Genomic DNA, 21,972 nt, shown 5'->3' with positions numbered 1-21,972 from the left:
TAGAAGATCTGGAAAATGACAAATTGCAGATCATTTAGTTAGCTTGCTTCTAAGCTCCTTTTGTGAAAGCCACTATTTATTTATTTATTTATTTATTGATTGATTGATTGATTGATTGATTAATGTGCTGTGGATTTATCTCCTGACAATTCAGAGTTAAAATGTGAATGATTCTTTTGCTATGACTTGCCCAGCCAGGATAGACATTAGCTTAGTAGGCTTAATTACATTTACATTATTTGAATCCACTGTACTACAACCAACAATAGTGCCATCAGGGTAATACCCAGTAGATTATAATGTGCATTAGCTAGTAATTGACTGGTGGGATAATGGTCTTAGCAAAGACTCCAGGATTTCAGCAGCTATATCAAAATTGGAATGGATAGAAAATGAATGGATTCACTAGCACGAACAAGAAGCTTTCTTATCTGGCTGTGTATCTTTGGTAGATGGTATATTGATGGTGCTTGAAACCTCTTATTTTGGATATATTTTGGATATCTTTTTGGTTTGTGGGGGTTAATTCATTATTACCTGCTCAATGTCATAGTAGTGAGATCAATGGCCATATAACTTTTAGGTATGTATCTAAAAAAACTTGTATAAATATGGAACATCATATGGCCCTGTTTTGCAGAGCTATTCTACTACCGAAAAAGCACACAACAAGACCATAGGGATGCTCAAGTAAGTAACAGAGCATAAATAAATCCCCAATACATGTTTCCTTTGAGCCATGGAGATTGCAGAAGACAGGTGTGTAATTCTAACAGCAGTGTCTATTGTCTGCCTTATCCCTTTTTTATTTTGAATGACTACTTTAAATATGTCTGTGACAAGTGAAGGTGGAGGAGTATTTCATTTAGTCTGCTATTTGAAGCCAAGCACTTTAATTCATGCATCCAAAATGAGTTGTCAGCTGCACCACTTTTTTCAGTTTTGCAATTGTCTGTTAAATAAAATAATAAGACAAAACATGTATTGATTAAGAAGGTGTTGTACAAAAAGGTGTGCAGTAAAGAAAATGCATTTGCTAGGAAAAATTATCTGTAAAAAAATAGTATAATGCTTAGTGCAGTGGTTCTCAACCTGTGGGTCGGGACCCCATTTGGGGTCGAACGACCATTTCACAGGGGTCGCCAAACAATGCAGTCTGCCATTTTTTTCCCCTTTTCCTTAGCTGTGCTACTCCCTTTTATTCTATTGGCTTTTGAAAGCCAATAGAATAGACTCTCTTGAATAGAGTCTAATTCTATTGGCTTTCAAAAGGCAATAGGAATTGTCCAGGCTGTCTCTGTCCTGCTGAGCCCGCCAAAAGTCCCATTCTGCAAACGGTGCTGCACCAGTTGAATAGTCCTCGACTTACGACTGGTTGAGTAGTCCTTGACTTACGACCGGTTGGGGGTCGCGGCATTAAAAAGGTTGAGAACCACTGGCTTAGTGTCTTTTTTTCAAAATAAACAGCATCAATGATTGATTTGGAAATTATATAGCCACATGATTGATGAAGTTGATTCAGGATGGAAATAGATTTATTCATCTCTAATATCCATAAACAATTCAGTTCATGTGAAATTCTTTGGCACAATTAGCATGATTTCATCTGGGCTGCAAAAATCCAGGTACCCACAAAATGCTAGCAAAGAGATATTAAAATTTCTAATTCTATTATACGGGACTATATTTAGTGCCTAAATCTATTATATGGGTATTGACCAAATGATTTCTAAAAATGATTTCTAAATGATATTTAGAAATCATCTGAATAACCCTCATATACTGGTAGTCCTCTACTTACAACAGTTCATTTAGTGACTGTTCAAAGTTATGACCATTTTTCACACTAATAACCATTGCAGCATCTCCCATGTTCCTATGATCAAAATTCTGTAGAGTCAATCCTGATTCTAAATCCTGAGATTAAAACCTAGTCTGGGCTGGAGCCTTAGTACTAGGGACATTGGCTTCAAGCCTCAATACTTCCTTGGAGGTGCATTTTGAGATACCAAACAAAATCCTGAGAAAATTTGATTGCATGGCTTCATAGAACCTCAGTTTTGTCTATGGGCCGAGTTGTATCCCATATAATAGTTGAGCAAAACTATTAACAAAATGTAATTCACCTCCTGTGGCCTATGAAATTTAATTACGGCTTGGGCAGTACAAGTGTCATAATTTACCTGGGCTGGATTTCTTCCTGAATGCACAGGTGCTGATTTGGCCAGTTGTACCTTTTCTTCAAAAGTTAACAATATCATATGGTTTGTCTCATCTTGGTTACATTCACCCACTGTAAAATGCTTATCTGCGACTGCTTCTAAAAAGGTTTGGAAACATCCTCTAGTACAAAAATTAAGACAATGAGAAAGCTGGTTGAGGTCCCCTTTGCAGAGCATGCTACTATAGTATTACATGTACTGCATTATCTTATGAACTGTTTTCATACAGTTTTGACTGTAGTTGATTTCCTACCTGAGTTCATAGAATCTTTTAAAATATAACAAAGGTTGTCTGGCTTTAGTTTAATACATTTCATGAACCTATACATTCTGATTCGTAGAACACAGTTTATGATTTAGCTTAATGTACAAATCCAGAAAATTATGATTTATTCCATTAGTTCACAAAGTAAAAAAGATGCTGAGATTCTAGAAAGGGTACAGAGAAGAGCAACAAAGATGATTAGGGGACTGGAGGCTAAAACATATAAGGAACGGTTGCTGGAATTGGGTATGTCTAGTTTAATGAAGAGGAGGACAAGGGGGGACATGATAGCAGCCTTCCAATATCTCAGGGGCTGCCCCAAAGAAAAGGAAGTCAAGCTATTTTCCAAAGCACCTGAAGGCAGGATAAGAAGCAATGGAAGGAAACTAACCAAGGAGAGGACCAACCTAGAACTACGGAGAAACTTCCTGACAGTTAGAACAATTAACCAATGGAACAACCTGCCTCCAGAAGTGGTGAATGCTCCAACACTGGAAGTTTTTAAGAAGAGACTGGACAGCCATTTGTCCGAAATGGTGTAGGGTTCCTGTCTGAGCAGGGGGTTGGACTCGATGACCTCTAAGGTCCCTTCCAACTTTTTTATTATTATTATTATTATTATTATTATGGATCATCGCACAGTCAGCCAGATGTTCAGACTGGATTTGGCATTTTGTCTACCTATCAAGTCCTTACCCAGGACCTGGGGTAGGCAGATGTGGATGTCTGATGGTATTACAGATATCGTTGCAGGATGGAAGCAGTTCCTAGTAAGGCCGCCTTTTGCAATTGACTAATAGCGAATTTGTCAATGCCAATGGTGTTCAAGTGGTGCTCCAGTTTTTTTGGGATTGCACCCAAGGAGCCTATTACTATTGGTACTACCCTTGCTTGCTTTTGCCACAGTCTTTCTATTTCTATTTGTAGATCTTTGTATTTTGTTATCTTCTCCAGTTCTTTCTCTTCTATTCTGCTGTCTCCAGGCACTGCCACGTCCACTATCCAGACTTTTTTGTCTTTCTTATCGCCAATTGTTAAGTCTGGGGTGTTATGTTGCAGGTGCTTGTCTGTTTGAATTCTGAAGTCCCAGAGCAGTTTTATTTTATCATTTTCTATGACTTTCTCTATTTTATGATCCCACCAGTTTTTGCTTACAGGCAAATGATATTTTTTGCAGATCTTCCACTGCACCATTGTTGCTACTTGGTCATGCCGCTGCTTGTAATCAGTTTGTGCAATCTTCTTGCAACAGCTTACCAAGTGGTCCACTGTTTCTTCAGCTTCTTTGCATAGGCGGCACTTACTGTCTGTTGCTGTCTTCTCAATTTTGACTTTGTAGGCATTTGTCCTTAAGGCTTGGTCTTGTGCAGCCAGAATTAGTCCCTCGGTCTCTTTCTTCAATTTTCCTGCTCTTAGCCATTGCCAAGTCTTGTTATTATCTGCTTTCCTAGCTTTTTTTTTTTAACATATTGGCCATGTAGTGCTTTGTCTTCCCATGCCTCTATTCTGTTCTTCATTTGGTCTTTCTTGTAGGCCTGTTTGGTCTTTCCAGTAGTCAGTAAGCCTTCCTGATATATTAATTTCAGTCCCGATATACTAATTTCAGATGATGATGATGATGATGATGATGATGATGATGATGATGATGATGATGATTATTATTATTATTATTATTATTATTGATCATCGCACAGTCAGCCAGATGTTCAGACTGGATTTGGCATTTTGTCTACCTATCGAGTCCTTACCCAGGACCTGGGAGAGGCAGATGTGGATGTTTGATGGTATTACAGATATCGTCGCAGGATGGAAGCAGTTCCTAATAAGGCTGCCTTTTGCAATTGACTAATAGCGAATTTGTCAATGCCACTGGTGTTCAAGTGGTGCTCCAGTTGTTTTGGGATTGCACCCAAGGAGCCTATCACTATTGGTACTACCCTTGCTTGCTTTTGCCACAGTCTTTCTATTTCTATTTGTAGGTCTTTGTATTTTGTTATCTTCTCCAGTTCTTTCTCGTCTATTCTGCTGTCTCCAGGCACTGCCACGTCCACTATCCAGACTTTTTTGTCTTTCTTATCAACAATTGTTAAGTCCGGGGTATTATGTTGCAGGTGCTTGTCTGTTTGAATTCTGAAGTCCCAGAGCAGTTTAATTTTATCATTTTCTATGACTTTCTCTATTTATGATCCCACCAGTTTTTGCTTACAGGCAAATGATATTTTTTGCAGATCTTCCAATGCACCATTGTTGCTACTTTGTCATGCCGCTGCTTGTAATCAGTCTGTGCAATCTTCTTGCAAGAGCTTACCAAGTGGTCCACTGTTTCTTCAGCTTCTTTGCATAGGCGGCACTTACTGTCTGTTGCTGTCTTCTCAATTTTGACTTTATATGCCTTTGTCCTTAAGGCTTGGTCTTGTGCAGCCAGAATTAGTCCCTCGGTCTCTTTCTTCAATTTTCCTGCTCTTAGCCATTGCCAGGTTTTATTATTATCTGCTTTCCCAGCTATTTTTTTCATGTATTGGCCATGTAATGCTTTGTCTTCCCATGCCTCTATTTTGTTCTTCATTTGGTTCTTTCTTGTAGGCCAGTTTGGTCTCTCCAGTAGTCAGTAAGCCTTCCTGATATACTAATTTCAGTGCATCTTCATCATTGTTCTTCAGATATTCTTCCAAAGCCATTTTTTCTTCTTCAACCATCTGATGTACTTGTAGCATTCCACGCCCACCTATTTGCCTTGGTAGATAAAGTCTATCAATGTCACTGCGTGGATGAGGGGCATGATTCATTGTCATTATTTTTCTGGTCTGCCTATCCATTGCTTTTAGTTCTGCTTGAGTCCAGTCCACTATTCCAGCTGTGTACCTAATGACTGGGATTGCCCAGGTGTTGATTGCCTTTATGGTATTTCCTCCATTGAGTTTGGATTTTAAGATCGTCTTCACTCTCTTGATGTATTCACCTCTAATCTTTTTCTTGACTTCAGTGTGCTTGATGTTGTCAGCTTGAAGGATACCCACGTATTTGTAGTACTCTTCCTCATCCAGACTCTTAATGTTATTTTCGTGGGGCATCTTGATTCCTTCAGTTTTCATTATTTTTCCTTGTTTGATAGTAAGTGTGGCACATTTGTCCAAGCCAAACTCCATTACAATATCTTGGCTATATATACGGACAGTGTTGAGCCGCGATTCTAATTCAGATGATGTTTTTCCATACAGCTTCAGATCATCCATATAAAGGAGGTGGGATAGTCTGGCAGATGTTTTTGATGTTTGATAGCCATGTCCTGAGTTATTCAGTATTGTTGACAGAGGAAACAGTGCAATTACAAATAGTAATGGTGATAATGAATCTCCTTGAAATATTCCTCTCTTGATATTAACCTCTCCCAGTCTCTCACCATTGATCTGCAACTGTGTCTTCCATTGTGCCATCGATCTTTGCACAAATTTTCTGATGTTTCTACTGACTCCTGTTATTTCTAGGCACTTGATTATCCAATCATGTGGCAGAGAGTCAAATGCCTTTTTGTAGTCAATCCATGCCACATTCAGGTTGGTCTTCCTTTTCTTGAAGTTTTCCAAGATCATTTTGTCTATTAGGAGTTGATTTTTTGTTCCTCTGCTATTGGGGCGGTTTCCTTTTTGCTCAGGTGGAAAGAGATTGTTTTCAACTAGATGCTGTTGTACTGCATCAGCTACCACACCAGTTAGTAATTTGAAAGTTGTTGGTAAGCCTGTAGTTGATTGTGAATTCTAGATTGCAAAATAAGATGACTTTGGATCAGTTGCTCTCTCCCAACCCTAGGAAGAAACTATTGGCACGTCACTTTCTAAAATGTTGCTGCAATTTCAACAAAATATATGGAAGACAAGAATCAGCAGGCTATCAATAAAGCAGAAAAATAATTAAAATTGGTATAAAATTGGTAGCCCTCGAATTACGACCACAATGGAGCCTCAAATTTCTGTTGCTAAGTAAGACATTTGTTAAGTGAGTTTTGCCCCACTTTATGACTTTTCTTGCCACATTTGTTAAGTGAATCACTGCAGTTACTAAGTTAGTAACATAGTTGTCAATGGCTTCCCCATTGACTTTGCTTGTCAGAAGGTCACAAAAGGTGATCACATGACCCTGGGACACTGCAACCATCATAAATTGCCAAGAATTTTATGGGAATGACCATGGGAATGCTGCAATGCCATAAGTATGAAAAATGATTATAAGTCACTTTTTTCAATGGTGTTATAAGTTTGAACGGTCACTAAACAAACTGTTGTAAGTCGAGGACTCCCTGTAATAATGCAGTTTGGAAGGCTTTCTTAACTCTTCTGGATAAACAAGATTTGAATTGGATCAGAAAACAGTAACCACCTACCATTGATGGCTATCATTAATCCAAGCAAAACAACTGTATAAGATGCTCTTAAGATATTTCAAAAATACTACCTCTCACTTCAAAAAAGGCTTTTTCCTAAGAATGGATGAAATTTACAGTATTGGCAGCAAGACAAATTGAGAGATATCTTCAAAATATGAAGACACCTACTTACCCACTAAATTGCTGCAGACTGAGCAGTGATTATTTCATTAACACAGCAAGATTTGAGAACAAGAAACTCTGCCCAGAATAACTGGGACACAGTGACCTGACTGGAGTACAAACTGTGCTTTCCCTTTCTTTAGTAAAAAAAAGAAAAAAAAAGAAACAAGTTTGGTTAATGTAAATAACTGCTTACCTAACCTTCTAAAATGATGTATAATAAAAACATGTTATAACATTTGACATTCTAATCGCAAGGATCATGAGGAAAACCCATAAAATTTGAGTACTGCATTAAAACTGAACAATGATACAAAGCAACATTAAACAGCCCAGTGGAACAGATTAGCATTTTCTATTCCTTTACAAAAAGTAGTGAAGGACTTAAGTCTCACTTCTAATAAACAAGAAAAATGGAGGTGCAACTTCTTAAAGAGCTCTGTGTCAGGTATTCAGTTTATACTCCTATAGCAGGGATTCTCAACCTTGGCAACTTTAAGACTTGTGAACTTCAACTCCCAGAATTGAAGTCCACAAGTCTTAAAGTTGCCAAGGTTGAGAACCCCTGTCCTAGAGGCTGTATTCCTCTATAACCTATTCTAAATCAGCCTTTCTCAGTGGAGGTTCTGTGAGAAGTCACTAGAAGTCTGCAAGAGATTGTGACTGGAAAAAGAAATAAACACCATATTTTTTTATTAAAAAGTTTTTTATTTATAAATCAGTTAAAACCAAGATGGACATAACGTAACATTCCAGTGTATATATTCCTAACAATTTGTTCCTCATCATACATATAATTCTTAATCTCTATATATACATATTTTTCTATACAATACAGTGTCTAATTTGTTTCTCTATATACTATCATACAGTTTTATATATCTCTATCTTAACACTAACTTAAAACCCGAACAGTTCTCCTTGATTCACACCAACAATAGAATCTGTCCCAGATTTCAAAGTAATCTGACTCTGTCTTGTCCTTCATTTCCATTGTGGGCCTATCCATATCAGCACACGACAGGATTTTATATAAAATCTCTTCTTCTGTTGGAATTTCTTTATTCCTCCAGTTTTGTGCATACGCCAATCTAGCAGCCGTGAGAATATGCAGCATCAAGTAAAGTGTCCCTTTGTCGTATTTCTGCGTACCACCTAATATTATTTTGCACTGTGACTCTTTGTTGCTGTTTTAAGTGTTGCAAAGCATGGATCATATGGTTTAGAAGTGAACTGTAGTGTGAAGCTTTCATACTTTCCTGCCCTTTTTATGCAGGACCTTTCTCCGAGACCTGAAAAATATTTCAAGAAAAAGTGGTCATCCAGATTAAAAAGATTGAAAGGGGCTGCTCTAGATTACAGAACATATAATCAGCCTTCAGTGATTAGCTAGAGTGATGGAGAAGGAAAAACTCCTCTAGCACTAGTTTGGGTAATGAAATGTCTGCAAGAAAACAACCAAGGACAAATTTTCTCCTTTATTGGAAACATTCCTCCCTCAGATAGCTTTGCTCAAACCTTTAGAGTTCTGTATATCAAAACCATTACCTTGAATTGTAACCCAAAAATGAAACAGGAAGGCAAAGAATCAGAAATCCTCTAGGTTGCTGGAAGCTAATACTGTAATGATTTAAAGGTCTTCCTGTTATTTTGAAGAGACAGCAACAGACTCTTTATTATTCCTTCAATCAGCCAGTTCTGTTCTGGCCACTTTAATGGGCCATAATGAAAATACAGTATATGGCAAAAGATGCACACTACCTCAAAGCAGCACAAGTGGCATTACACAATCAGAGTGGACACTAAGGTGTCTTGCAAACAGATCACAGTGAGTTTTTTTTTTTTTAAAGGCTTCTCCTGATTTTTCTGGATACAGAGTATAATAGCTTATACAATACATACAAAACAATTTCACCAATTTGCTGAGCCTGGAAAAAAGGTGCCTCTGTTTTAAGATTTGTGTAAACTTTAATGAATACACATTTTTTTTTCAGACAAACATGGAAGCCTGAAAAAAATGGGCTGCTTTAATAAATAGCAGAGAGATGTTCTCACATAAACTCCACAGCACTTTTTTGATGTGTCCACAATCATCTTTGATGAGTGCATAGCCCCATTTTTCACTGCTCAGCTATAGCTAATGGATTCTGATCCAAGATTCTCAGATTCAGTCAGATAGTTCCACTACCACTACATCTGTTGATGTAGTGCTTCATTACCATAGGGTCCTCAGAAACTAAGAAGTCTGGAGGTCAGCAGGGGACATTTAAAAATAATTGCATTAACAACACCAGTTGTCTCCCATTTCAATGGACAACCAGTCTTTTCAGAGGATTATCCATGCTTGATGTTGGAAAGTTACAGAGAGCACCCAGGATGCTTCAGAATGCTTAAGTAATAGCCCAGCTCCATGAGTTCTCCATCTCTTGGAATCATATAGTAATTCTGCTAGGTAGTGATCTATTTGTGATAGCAGAATTCTTTTATACTCAACCACATTAAAATGGTTGTGTGACTTCTTAAATCCTACAAAAGCAGACATCATCCAACAATACAGGAAAAGAGATAGATTGATAAGCACTCAGGAGAACTTCTGTCTTTCATTGCCATATCAGTTTACCCAGCTGAAACTTGGATACTATTAAACAGAACATCTGAAAAGGGAGGGAGGTTCACAATAGTTCACTGAAACTCATAAACATATGTGCATGGGATAGGCAAATGACAATGCATTGCAATATTGCCAGAGAAATCACATATCTTAGTGTGAGTACTTGCATCCAATTTCAAGTGTAGGGTGATGGAGTTTGCCCCATAACACATTTTCTTATTTTGCATAGTCATGGTTTGTGCTGGATATTATACTCAAGCTCCTTTTTTTTCCTCATCCAATCTTGTCTGCTACCGTATTTAAAACTAACCATATCAGGCATAGTTAAGTCATACTGATCCTACCATCAATCAAATTTCTTAGCACTTTAGATTCTAAATAACTGTGTTCTTCCATGTCACAGGCCTGGCACTGAATAGTAGTATCATCTGATAGACAATAACTGAAGCAGCCAAGAAGCTGTGGGTTGGAAGATGAACTAGAAAGAGAAATGGACACAAAATATCTCCTTCTCTTTGCTGATCCATTTCTGTTTTCATGGAATAGTAGTATTCATTTCATGACTTTTGGGTTTTTAGACCTTACTTTCATACTGAACACAAAACCAAAATGTTGCTTTTAATATCAGTAGATTATTCATGGTAGAAGATCAGATTTCAAATCTTACACTTCTGTCTGCATACTTCCTAAATTGTCTGGCATGGTAACTGCCAACATGTAAGTAATCTATACTGCCTGAGACTCCTCCAATTTCTACTTTGCATCCTTGGAGAAATTTCCAAAAGCTTAAGGCTGGCTTGGAACCTTTCCATGCAATTCTTTTGGCATTTAACAAATAAAAATCTCATCCCAAACATGTCATTTCCATTTCAATTTCACACTGTGGACTTGGGCTTAAGCATATGACTACCAGATCTAGGCTGGGGAAAAAGTATTGAAAACCAGAACATTCTAGTTAACCCTTTGCTACCAAAAAATGGTGAGGTTTGCAATTCTAGTCTAAGTCCAGTTTATGATTGCGTCTATTTGACTGATGAAAGAATGACATAAAAAATAGTGGAGGGTAGGCATCAAAACAGTTTACACTATCCGAGGAGGAGGAAAACATCTGTAGCCCAAATCTGTTTTTGATAAAGGCACGTTACCTTTAATATGATTGCAGCCCACCTTCCTGTTAGCAAGATTTGCTGGATATTCCTTACAGCTGATCACATCTGGTTTAAATCATCTCTGTTAACATTCCAATCCCACAGATTTTTTTTCCCTTTGGTGGAAGTAAGTTATCAGGTGACCATCTGTTTCCTCCATCTCCCTTAATGTTGGCTTGCTTCTTGTATCCCCTTGGAATTGAATTAATTGGAAAAGAAGAATAGAACCATCCAGCATGGTAGGTTACTCTCAAAGAAGTTAACACAGAATTATACTTTAGATAAAAGTTGCCTGGTCTAAGCTGGAAAAATATTTTGAGTCATGCTATGAATATTATACAGTGCACAGAGATCACCATGGCAATTTTTATACACATACGGTATCTTTCCTGGTCTAATCATTGACATTCCCATCCATTTTTGCAATGTGCTTTGTACTTACAGAGCTTTGCAAATGCAAGAAGAAAGAATAAAATTTAGCATTATCTCCCTACTGCAATTTGGGCGGCCAAATTGGTGGGCATTTTAAAAAGTTTTAAGAGAAAGTTGGGGAGGAGGTTACAAAGATCTGAAAATAGGCTGAAATATATTTTTCAAATGGCAATTTGAGACTTTCTGAAGGGATGATATTTAAACGGTGGGAATGGCAATGGGAGTCCCATGTCTATGTTTAATTTTGGAAGAAACGGTACCTTCATAATTTTGCTATTGGGTTTCAAATATATATATTTATTTTGCTTTTGTTTTAAAGCTGAGCTTTGTGGTCTCTGTTGCTTTAATCTGCTTTGTACAAAAAAATGGGTTTCTGATGGAGATTTGCCAGGAACCTCATTGACTGCAATATTTAGTCTGGTCTCTGCTACAGTTACCCCAACATCTCCTGGCATCAACTGCCTTGTCTTCTGTCCTCAAGAGCATCAACCAACAAGGAACAAGCATTCAGTGTTATATAGTGAATTGTACCTTCTTGTGCTTCTTGACCTCTCAGTGACTTTTGATGTCATCAACTAAGATATTCTGGACTAACTATGGGGGGAGGGTAGAAGTGGGATAAAGTGTTACAATGGGTCACTTCCTTCCTCAGTGGTTTTATATTCCTATAGATCCTCTAGGCTTTATTGGAATTCAGTATGAATCTTAATAATGCAGGTCTTCTGATTTGGATTGTTTTGCAAGTGCCTACAGACAATAATGCTTGCAAATCTTCTACCATACTGACAGTGGACAGTCTAGGCATGTCGGGATATTCAAAGTGATGATCTGAAGGCATTTTCTTGCCTCCTATACAAATTGCCCTGTTCATGCAATTTGGTAGCTATAAATCCACTAGGAATCCCCTATTTTCTGCATCTCAGCTATTCCACTACCAATAATATGGTGATAATAAAACTGGCCTACCTTACATTGTAGGGCTGCTGAGAGCTAGTCAATGTAGAATCTACATTCACACATTATAAGTCATTGTTTTCCCATGTTGGTATAATGTATTTCCTGCATGGAAAAAAATGAAAAAAAGAACAGTGCTGATGTATGAGCTTTGTGGGAAGATGGGAAATGTGGCAACAAACCAACAAAAGAAAGAGACTTGTAAAATAAGCCTTTAGAGAATATCAAGCCTTTAAGAATTGTACCAGGTAGATAACAAAGGTTCCAATCAAAACTGAATGTCATGTCTATCTTTCTATTCTATTGTTATATTTGCAACCCCTTATCTTTCTACTACTTTGCAAAAAATGCAATATTCAATTGTACCGAATGAGTACTCAAGTTCAATCCTTTGTCACAAACAATGGTTCACACTTGATGTCTAAAAGTATTACATATCTGAGCAAATTTCACAGTTTAGGATTCAGCAGATTTTTTTTCTACTGTTCATGGCATGTTTTCAAGGCTTCACAGTTCTGCTTTAAAATTAAAAAGAAAGAGTGACTTAATTTAGCAAAGCAAGGGAATTCATCATGTGGCACAGTTCAGGTTTTAACAAAGTATTGCTGGTTTGTGTGCTATTCTAGTCCAATATTGGCAAAAAAAATATGGAGGAAAAGAAGAAGAGGAGGAGGAGAGTTTTGGTAGGTGCCAGACATTCATAAAAGTGAAAAAACAAAGCACAGAATGACTTTGCTTCTGAGATTAGTATTTTTAAACAATCAACTGAACACAAAATGTAAATATTTTAAGCTCAAATGATAAATGTTTCATCATGTTATGCTCATTTGAATCCTAGGCACTGTAATGGAAATAGTAATTACAGCTACCATTACTGGGTTTATCTCTGTGATCTATGCAGCAGTCTTTGATCTCTCACAGCTGTGATTTCAATCCAGTCTAGGAAATCTGGAAGCCCTCAAAGGTTTGTCATTGATTCTTTTCTAGCAGCAGCTCTTCCAGTGCTACCAATATTGTCTTAAAATGGAAGTGGCTATGTTGTTGTAGCCAAGAACTGCACTTTTCAAATTCTAATACTGGGGGGGGGCAGGAACGAGTAAGCAAAATAACAGTAACAAACAGTGCAGACTTACCCATCTATTTTTAGGTTTAAAAAAAAAACACAATACATTCAAATGCATGTGGGGAGGGAGGGAATCACACCATTGATATTGAGCCCTGAATTTTTCTCAATAGGTGGCCCCAGAAAATCTCTTGTAGTTCATGGGACATGGAATGATCATGTGTCTGCTCTTTACACAGAGTGATAGCTTGGTCCCCAAAGGCTGGCCAGCCTATACATAAACCATAGGCTCAATGGAAGACGAGTTATGGACAAGGGCAATTCCAAGCATTAATGGTGGAATGAGGTATATGTACAGAAAAGGTCTGAGACTCAGAGTCTACTAATTGGGAGTTCTGTTAGCAAAGCTAAGAAGATTCTTGAGCCTTGAGAACCTATTCTTTTGTGAATAGTACAAGAAAATCAGCTTTGATTCAGTACAGGAAATTATACAGATACTACGGTAATGAAGAATGTATTTTCTCTGCTCATGGTTATAGGTTTATATGGATGGAATTCTTGGGGGGTAGAAAACCTGAAGACTGTGCGCCTGGAAAAAAAAAAAAAAACATTTTTCTCCCTGAACACCAATATTCATATTTACAAAGGCCTACAAGAGCCAGTTCTAATGAAACTATAAAATCTTATAAGATTCCATCAATCATACCTTAGATGTTAGCATCTTTATAGGAATTACATTACCTTTCTAATCTCATAATTGTTGAATTTGTTTGGGTTTCTTTTATTGGGGAGTTGATAGCTGATTTGGTCTGTGAAACAAGGTCAAGGGCTTCTGCTGTAATAAAATAAAATAATGTACTTTGTTCAGTATGTTATTGTATTTTAAAGGAGCTAGTCACATTATTCAGTACCAAGTATGTATTTACCAGATTACTCCAAGTACATGACAGTTATTGATAATATTTAATATTAACCACCATACAAATTTCTGCTACTTTTAAAAATTGCTTTTCTTTTAAGTTGACAGTTGTGTTAGGATACTTAAAAAGATAAATCATAAGCCTGTATCACTGGTGCTACCCATCAAGGGTGACTGTCTTTCTTCTCCTTTTCCTTCTCCTTCTCCTTCTTCTCTGTCTCCATCTCTGTCTTTGTCTCCTTCTTTGGGTCTCCATGTTGCAAATTCAGAAATAACAAAAGCAAATTCCTAGTTTGCTATTTTTGGCACTGTCTTCATCAAGAGAGAAAAGGAGGGGGAGAGAGAGAAAGAGAGACTAAACTATGGGGTATTCAAGCTAATTGGCAGGAAGGCCATATGGAAATTCCAAGACCATATGGTTTCAATGATAAGGCCTCATCATGCCGAGCAAAGAGTTGCAATTCCAGAAATCAGCTTGCTCCTATTATTGAGCCCAAGTACCCAGAAGGTGGAATTTGTTTGATTGGACTTGAGGAGTAAAACCATGGATGATAACACTATCCTATCATTGACTTTCTTCAGAACACAGAAGTCAATGGGCTGTTTTGTAAAAGGAACTGTACTTTGTGAAAATCATTCTCTTAGTCTCACGTAAATGCAGACTATTTGGATAAGAGAAAAACAAAAGTTTTTCCAGCTGTCCAGAAGAAGATCCATCTATTAACAGCTCCCAGTCTGTCTCATTATGAATTATTTTTCAAGTTGTCGGTATATGTGAGGTTGTCTTGACTCTTAAACACAAGAGAATATTAAAATAGTTGAACCCAATTCTTCTGCATGCATAAAAATACTAATGCTTGAGAATATCTTCTTCAAGGGGAATTTAATCTTTCCATTCCCCACCATCCACTCAGAGCTGAAGAAGCTTCTTGGATGAGAAGTGAAATGTCTTCAAAAAACCCCAAAAAAGTCCAGCTGCCTCCTGAAAAAGCATCTTTGGGATAAATATGATCTGGATGACTGAGAATCTCCATAGACAAAATTAATATAATATTTAGTAGAAAAATAACAAATAGGCAGATAATATTTATACTTGAAAAATAATTCATCTAGTTCTACATTCATTGGGATAACTGCTGTTTTATACATTTAAATGTACATTCAGACCCATTTCTGTATAAATCAGCATTGGCTGATGTGGAGAAAAGGAACATTGACCTGATTCTCTTTTAATCTTACATTCTTGTCATAAAGTGGTTTAAAGTGATGAAAAGATATTTTGTGGAAAAGCAAAACTGTTTGCAAAATTTTGGCTCAGCACCAGCTGAAAAAAATTTACAGCTATATTTTAAAAAATAGAGGTACGTAAGATCTTTTCTAAACAGTTCTAGAGACAATTTTCCATTTTCATTTGTTACAGCCGTTGTCCTGCTTTAATGAATTTACTGTATTTTAGGTTATAAGCCAGTGATGGCGAACCTTTTAGAGACCGAGTGCCCAAACTGCAACCAAAACCCACTTATGTATCGTTGGGTGCCGGGTGGGCATGGCCCATTGGTTGGGTGTGGCTGCAGTGGTAACGGCAGACTGGGTGGGACTAAAAAGTTCAATCAATCAATTCCAACTTGGCAAGATCTTTTTTTTCCCGCGAGAAGTTGAAATTGATTGATTGATTGATTGAACCTTTTTTTTTTTTTTGCACATGGTGGCGGAGGCCTAAAGTGAAAAGATTTTATGAAACCCAGCTGAAGACCTAGGACTGGGGCGACGGCGCGCATGCCCACAGAGAGGGCTCTGCATGCCACCTGTGGCACGCGTGCCATAGGTTCGCCACCATGGATATAAGCCATTGGGACATTGATTTCTTAAAAAATAACCAATTCTGTCTTGCTGACAAACATATTATACTTAATAAATTGCTTTAATTGTTGCTCTTTTTTGGGGTACCAAATAAACTAGTCTATGACAACTCGCCACGGCCAACCACCACAGCAACTCTTGTTGCTGCAGGACAAGAGCTACCCTAATATCAAAGAAATGGTGGAATAGAATCATTAAAGAAAGGATGCAAAAGGAGGGACAGAATGAAATGTGAATGACAAAAAATATAATATTTTTTTTATTTATTTTCAAGTGATTACATTTAATTGTTAAATTGTCCTGGTTTATTAGTACTTTAATAAAAGATCATGCATTTGCTCTTTAAATTAAAGCATGGTATTTCTACATTACGTCTTCTATCATCATTTAAAAACTGAGTGCTGTGATTGGATGATAAAATCAAATATCTCTTGCAAAATGCCAAGTTATTGGCAATCACATATAGCTCTGTGAGCGTGTGTGTGTGTGTGTGTGTGTGTGTGTGTGTACATGTGTGCTTTCAAGTTAATACTGACTTCTGGGAATACTACTGAAAGCAAAATTATACAGAAGAGCAATATTAAAACAATTTTAATATCCAATAGATACTTCTTTTTTGCTCTGAACCAAATAAAAAAAATAACTAATTCATTTCAAGGAATGCTTAGAGCTATTATTTTCAACAGAATAAGCATCATTTATGTAAAGCTGAAGGATCTGATGAGCTAAAAGCTTTATCCTGTATTATTTTACTTTTTTTATTTGGTTTACAAACCAGTGTGATTGACTAAAAACTCTTTATAGACTTTTTGGTGAAAATGGAGACAAATTAACATAGGATTTGGGGATTTATTGCTTAAAGAGCTGTATTTATGAGAAGAGGGGAACAATGATATGTGGAGATTGTAATAACTATGTTCAAAGAACATCAGAAGACACTTTGGGTTTCTTTCTTCTTTCTCCACTTTCTGTTGCTTTTGTCATCTTTCACCTTTTTTTAAATTCCTTTTTTATTTTCTTCTTTTTTCAATTTTACCTTTTGTGCTTCTGTAGTTTTGTAAGCTAATGTAAAATATTTTTTAATAAAAATTACATTTTTTAAAAAAAATAAAGGAAGTGTGATTATTATGGCTACTAGTGGATTTAATCTTTCTTTGTATGATCATGGCAAGTATGTATTACTTCAAGTAGTAAAAAAGACAGTGCTTTAAAGAAACTGGCACCAATGAAACAAATGTCCTAAGTCTGGATTTTAGGGTTGCAACCCTTGAAACATAAAACCTTCTCTTTGGCACCTGTAACCACTTTGGGCCCAGAATTCATGGTGCTTTTAAGCTGTCTTTTGTTGCTGAAGAGTTAAAGGCATTTAGTCTTGCCTGGTCCAATACATATGGAAAGAATCAGTTGGGGAAGATGAGATAAATGTCTTCTGTTAATATAAAACAGTTTCTGAAAAACAGATCTGAATTAAATAATATCAGTGCTTGAAATTTAGAAATCCAACTTCCACATTTTTTACTGACAATGTTTAATGAACAATTCAGAATGTTGAACTCAAGTTTTAAATGTTTACCTTGTTGCTACCTTTCAATTGTCAACTCTGAATTGTTATTGTGCTTTAATTATAGCAAATAAAGTTAGCTAAATGTGGAGTAATTGGATAACATCACTGTTTGCTATTTATTGTATAGGAACTATAAACTTGAAATAGGGATCGCCTCTCATATCCCGAACATTGTCCCATCTTGAGTATATGATCATGAAAAACAATCTGTTTGAGAGCTGAAATCTGTATCTTGAAGATTATGCCATGACCTATACTGAGCTTTTTCATCAAGTCATCAAGCAGCTCCTATTTGCAGCTGTCATTTTATATAACCTCCAGCTGGAAGAAGAGTTATACAAAACTAAGATCTGTAAACAAAAAAAAGGCACTCAAGGAAATTGTGGAAGTTTAGCTAAGCAGAATGAAGTCTAGGTAATCGCTCGTAAGATATCACATCCAACAGGGAAGAATCTCTGCCTCTGTCAAATGACATATTAATGCCAGAGTACTAGATGTTGAACTAGCATTGCAACTCTGAATTGTTTTATCCAAAGTAGGAATCAAGAGATAGCTATGCTAGATTAAAGAAGTCTAACTGCACTTCTAAGTCCTGTTCTTCCTAGGCAAGAAAGGAGGACAGGGCATCTATCTGCTGTAGAATTGTGAGGAGGAAACAGATGCTTATTTTGTGGTAGTTACTGGCAGCAGGAGATCCACAAGTCTTCTTGGCAGCAAAGGAATTATTTTCACCTGTATTAGTCCCCCATTTTATTCCTGCCACTGATGAGTAGAGAGATAGTTGATTACAAAGGTGCCACTTCTAGTATAGTACAGCTACCCTTCACTGAGAGCATTTTTGGCATACATCTGACAGTCTAGACCATAGGTGTCAAACTTGCCATGTCATGTGATGTGTTGTGATGTATCGTGACATTTTTTACATTGCTGGAGCTGGAGTGGGTGCGGTCTCTGTATGGTGCAACCGGCCCATGGGCCGGCAATTTGACACCCCTGGTTTAGACAGTAGACAATAGATTTTGAAGAAGACTTCTGAACATATGTGTAAAATGCCCACCACCTTCCCTGGAAGGCAGAGGGAATAAGAGAAATGTTCCAAAGGGGAAGTGCTTCTGAAAGTGTCACTCCTTCAGTTAAGTGGACCTTCCATGTGAGGAAACTGGTCTGGCTTTTGTGGGTGTAAATGGAGAATTGGGTCCAAAATATCCACTTCCGTCTTTGTCCTTTTTGTGGGGTCTCTTTTGGCTGGGAATGCTGGCACCTCCAAAATTCACTTCTTGCCCTTCTCTCTCCACTTCTGCCCACCTGCCTGCCACCATAAGTTGACAAGAAAAGTGGGAGGAATAGTCTTTTGGAACAATGGGGAAACCTGACTCTTCCATGCCAAAGGCCCTGAAAATTAGTGGCCAGAAAACTATATCCACAATAGACTCAAAGGCCAGTAAGACAAGATTGGCCCCTAGCCTGGCTTGTGACAGCAGAAGTAAAAAAAACCTGAAACATTTAAAAAAAGGAAATACAGATGGAGGACACCTTTGCAGTGGGTTGAGGATGGTTTTGCCCATTCATATCCTTTATAAATGGTTAGTAGGGTGTTTTTGTGCTGGGGCAAAAAAAAGATGTTTGGCTATCCCTTAAAAGCACCTTCACCTTGCTTTCCCCATCTTGGCTGCATGAAGATAAATTTAATAGGGGAAAAAAGCCACTACAGGGAAATTGAGGATTGAGGAGAGTTAAACACAAAGTATTTGGAGTTATCAAGAATTATCTAAAAGAAAAACCTTGGAAAAAAATCAGATGTATCAAATACTATGAGCTTCCTATTTACTATGCAGCAAAGAGAATTGTTGTATCTTTCTAGATAAGAAATGTAAGCTAAGGTAAGACAGCTAACCAGTAGCCATATTGCTGTTCATTATAAAAGATGAATTACTTTAACAGCATGTGAACCTCGTCATCAGAGTAATTTACACTGAAGAAGATAATACATTTCTGACACAGTGTGGTTCCAAAGAACATGTATTTCTGTCCTAGTTGAAAATTCTTGTTTGGGGCACCCAAAAGAAGAATCGAATCAGCCAAACAACACTTTTAGTGATAGAATAAAAAGTGATAGTGATAGAATGAAAAGAAGAAACTTATCAGCTAATTGCTGACTTCTTCTTTTCATCTGCTAGATCCATTTCCACTTGCATTTGAGATCCAAATACTTTCCAGAAGCTCCTCCTGCTGCTGCAGAAGCAATACATTTTAGGATTTTTCTCATGTACAGTATTATTAAATTCCAGAATGCACTTTGGTGCTTTGAAATATGGTCTCATTCATTATAAATCTCAAACTACAGTTTGCAGACCTGCTTCAACCATAAGTCCTCATCAAGAATTTTTCTCATTAAAATTCTATATTACAGAAACTGCTTTGTATAGTAAAAAATGCAAAATAAAACTTGCCAGTATCTATATATTACACCTCATAAGTGGAACTTTAAGTAATATCACAATTAGCAGATAATTTCATGAAGGGTATCTTTTCAACAGGCAAAACAAAAGCATAAAACTATTTTTTTTTAAATCATATTGTAATCCTTCCCTGAGGTAATACATCAGTTGTGTTCTTCTTTTGCTAATTATTGCAAACACAGACCAAAATTATGTAAAGTGATTGATAGTTGAATTATTTTAAGGCTATTATTTTAAACCAAGTATCAGTCAGCATCTGTAGGAAACTTCATTTCCTGGATGCACATGCACTAGAGACAGCTAGAGACAGTTTCAGAAGCTTCTATATCAGTCTTCCAGAGGACACTTTTTTAAAAAAAGTGATAAGAGCAGTTACTTTTCTTTTAAAAGAAAAGAGTTTTACAGGAGTCAAGTCTGAATGGCAATACTTTAAAAAAAGTGCTTTGCAAAAAATGTTAGTGGAAGCAAAGCATCCCTTCTCAAAGCATTCAAGCAGTTACATTCTTACATGCCTATCCTGGACTGTCTACAAAGACATGAGCATCTGGGAAATTAAGTAACTTTCAGATGTTGACCTAATCCAACGTTTATAGGACTGTTTCCAGAAGACCATAATTTATATGGTTCTCAGATTTTGTAAACTAGCTGTGCTTCATTGAATATGTATATAACATAAGCTGAAGCACTATAATTTCTAGTGTGTCCAGCCAGTATGGCTATTGGTTATAGTATCTGAGAGAGATAACAACTGTATCCACTACACTCTTCAAGGATGTTCAGGTTGATAGGGCTTGATGTCTGTGGCACTGAGTTCAACTCCAGTTCTGCATAGTCCTGCTGAATCATGCCTTTGCCCCAATAAAGAGTAACAATTAAGCTAGAGGCAAGGAGACTATTGTATTAGATACTGCCAGATACATACTGTAGGTAAGCATGACACTGTATGCTCGACATGAACATATTATATCAGAAAAATTCATGTAGATAATAGAAAAAGTCCAAATGTCTATAAAGATTAGCTATCTTGAAAATACTTACCCTCTTCTATTGTTTGCACTGCCCAGAAGCCAATTAAAGCTGATTTGTAATTGTCTCCCTTTCTGCTAAGTAAAATGGCTAACTGTAACTCACTTTGGTAAAATGGGCAGTGTAGAAAACAAAACGCAAACCTCATTCTGTTCTGGCTCATACATTTCAGCAACAGAAAGCCCCTTAGTTCCACTCTAGGCAAAAAAAACTGAACAAGAGAAAAAGAGTCATCAAACAGGCAAGCTAGCCTTCCACAGAAGAGAAGGTGTAGCTGATAAGACTCTTTTGGATTTGGGACTGGCTACTGAATAGGAATTGGCCAAGCTAACATTTCTTTCACAAGGCCTGAAGGACAGAAATGGGGAGGAGAAACATGCTGAGAGTTCCCTCCAGCAGAGAAATGGAGCTATAGTGATTGAAAAAAGAAAAGGAAAAAAGATTTTGCAGCAGTTTCAGTTAGACCACAGCTAAGCTAGAAATAAATCATCTTGGCTAACTAACCCTGCTGATGTCATGGGAATACAAATATCCAGAACTACTTTCATTCTGCTGCAAAATCCTCATGACGAAGTGCCTTCAGTGCCAATTTGGTTTCCAACTATAAATATTTTTAAAAGAGAGTGGTGATGCCATGTTCCTCACTGCTCAGAGTACTCATCCAAACATGTTTCAAAAGGAGCTTTCTACGCAAACTCAAGGAGTCAGAGGTGACTTCTCTGATCCCTACTTAGTCTCTTATAAGAAAAGCATTTATTTCAATCTACCACTGTTAGAGTTCACAAGTTTACTCACAGATCTCTAAATCCTTGGGAGCTAAGCTTCTTTGATAAAATCTGAATGTTTTCTTAGAAATGGATGGAGTTTGCCTGTTCATAAGTTTGTTTATTGTCAGACTATAACTTT

The sequence above is a fragment of the Crotalus tigris genome, unplaced genomic scaffold, assembly GCF_016545835.1.
Source record: "Crotalus tigris isolate CLP2741 ecotype Arizona unplaced genomic scaffold, ASM1654583v1 scf7180000018537.1059022, whole genome shotgun sequence".
NCBI lineage: Eukaryota > Metazoa > Chordata > Lepidosauria > Squamata > Viperidae > Crotalus > Crotalus tigris.
This window is presented reverse-complemented; position numbering follows the sequence as displayed.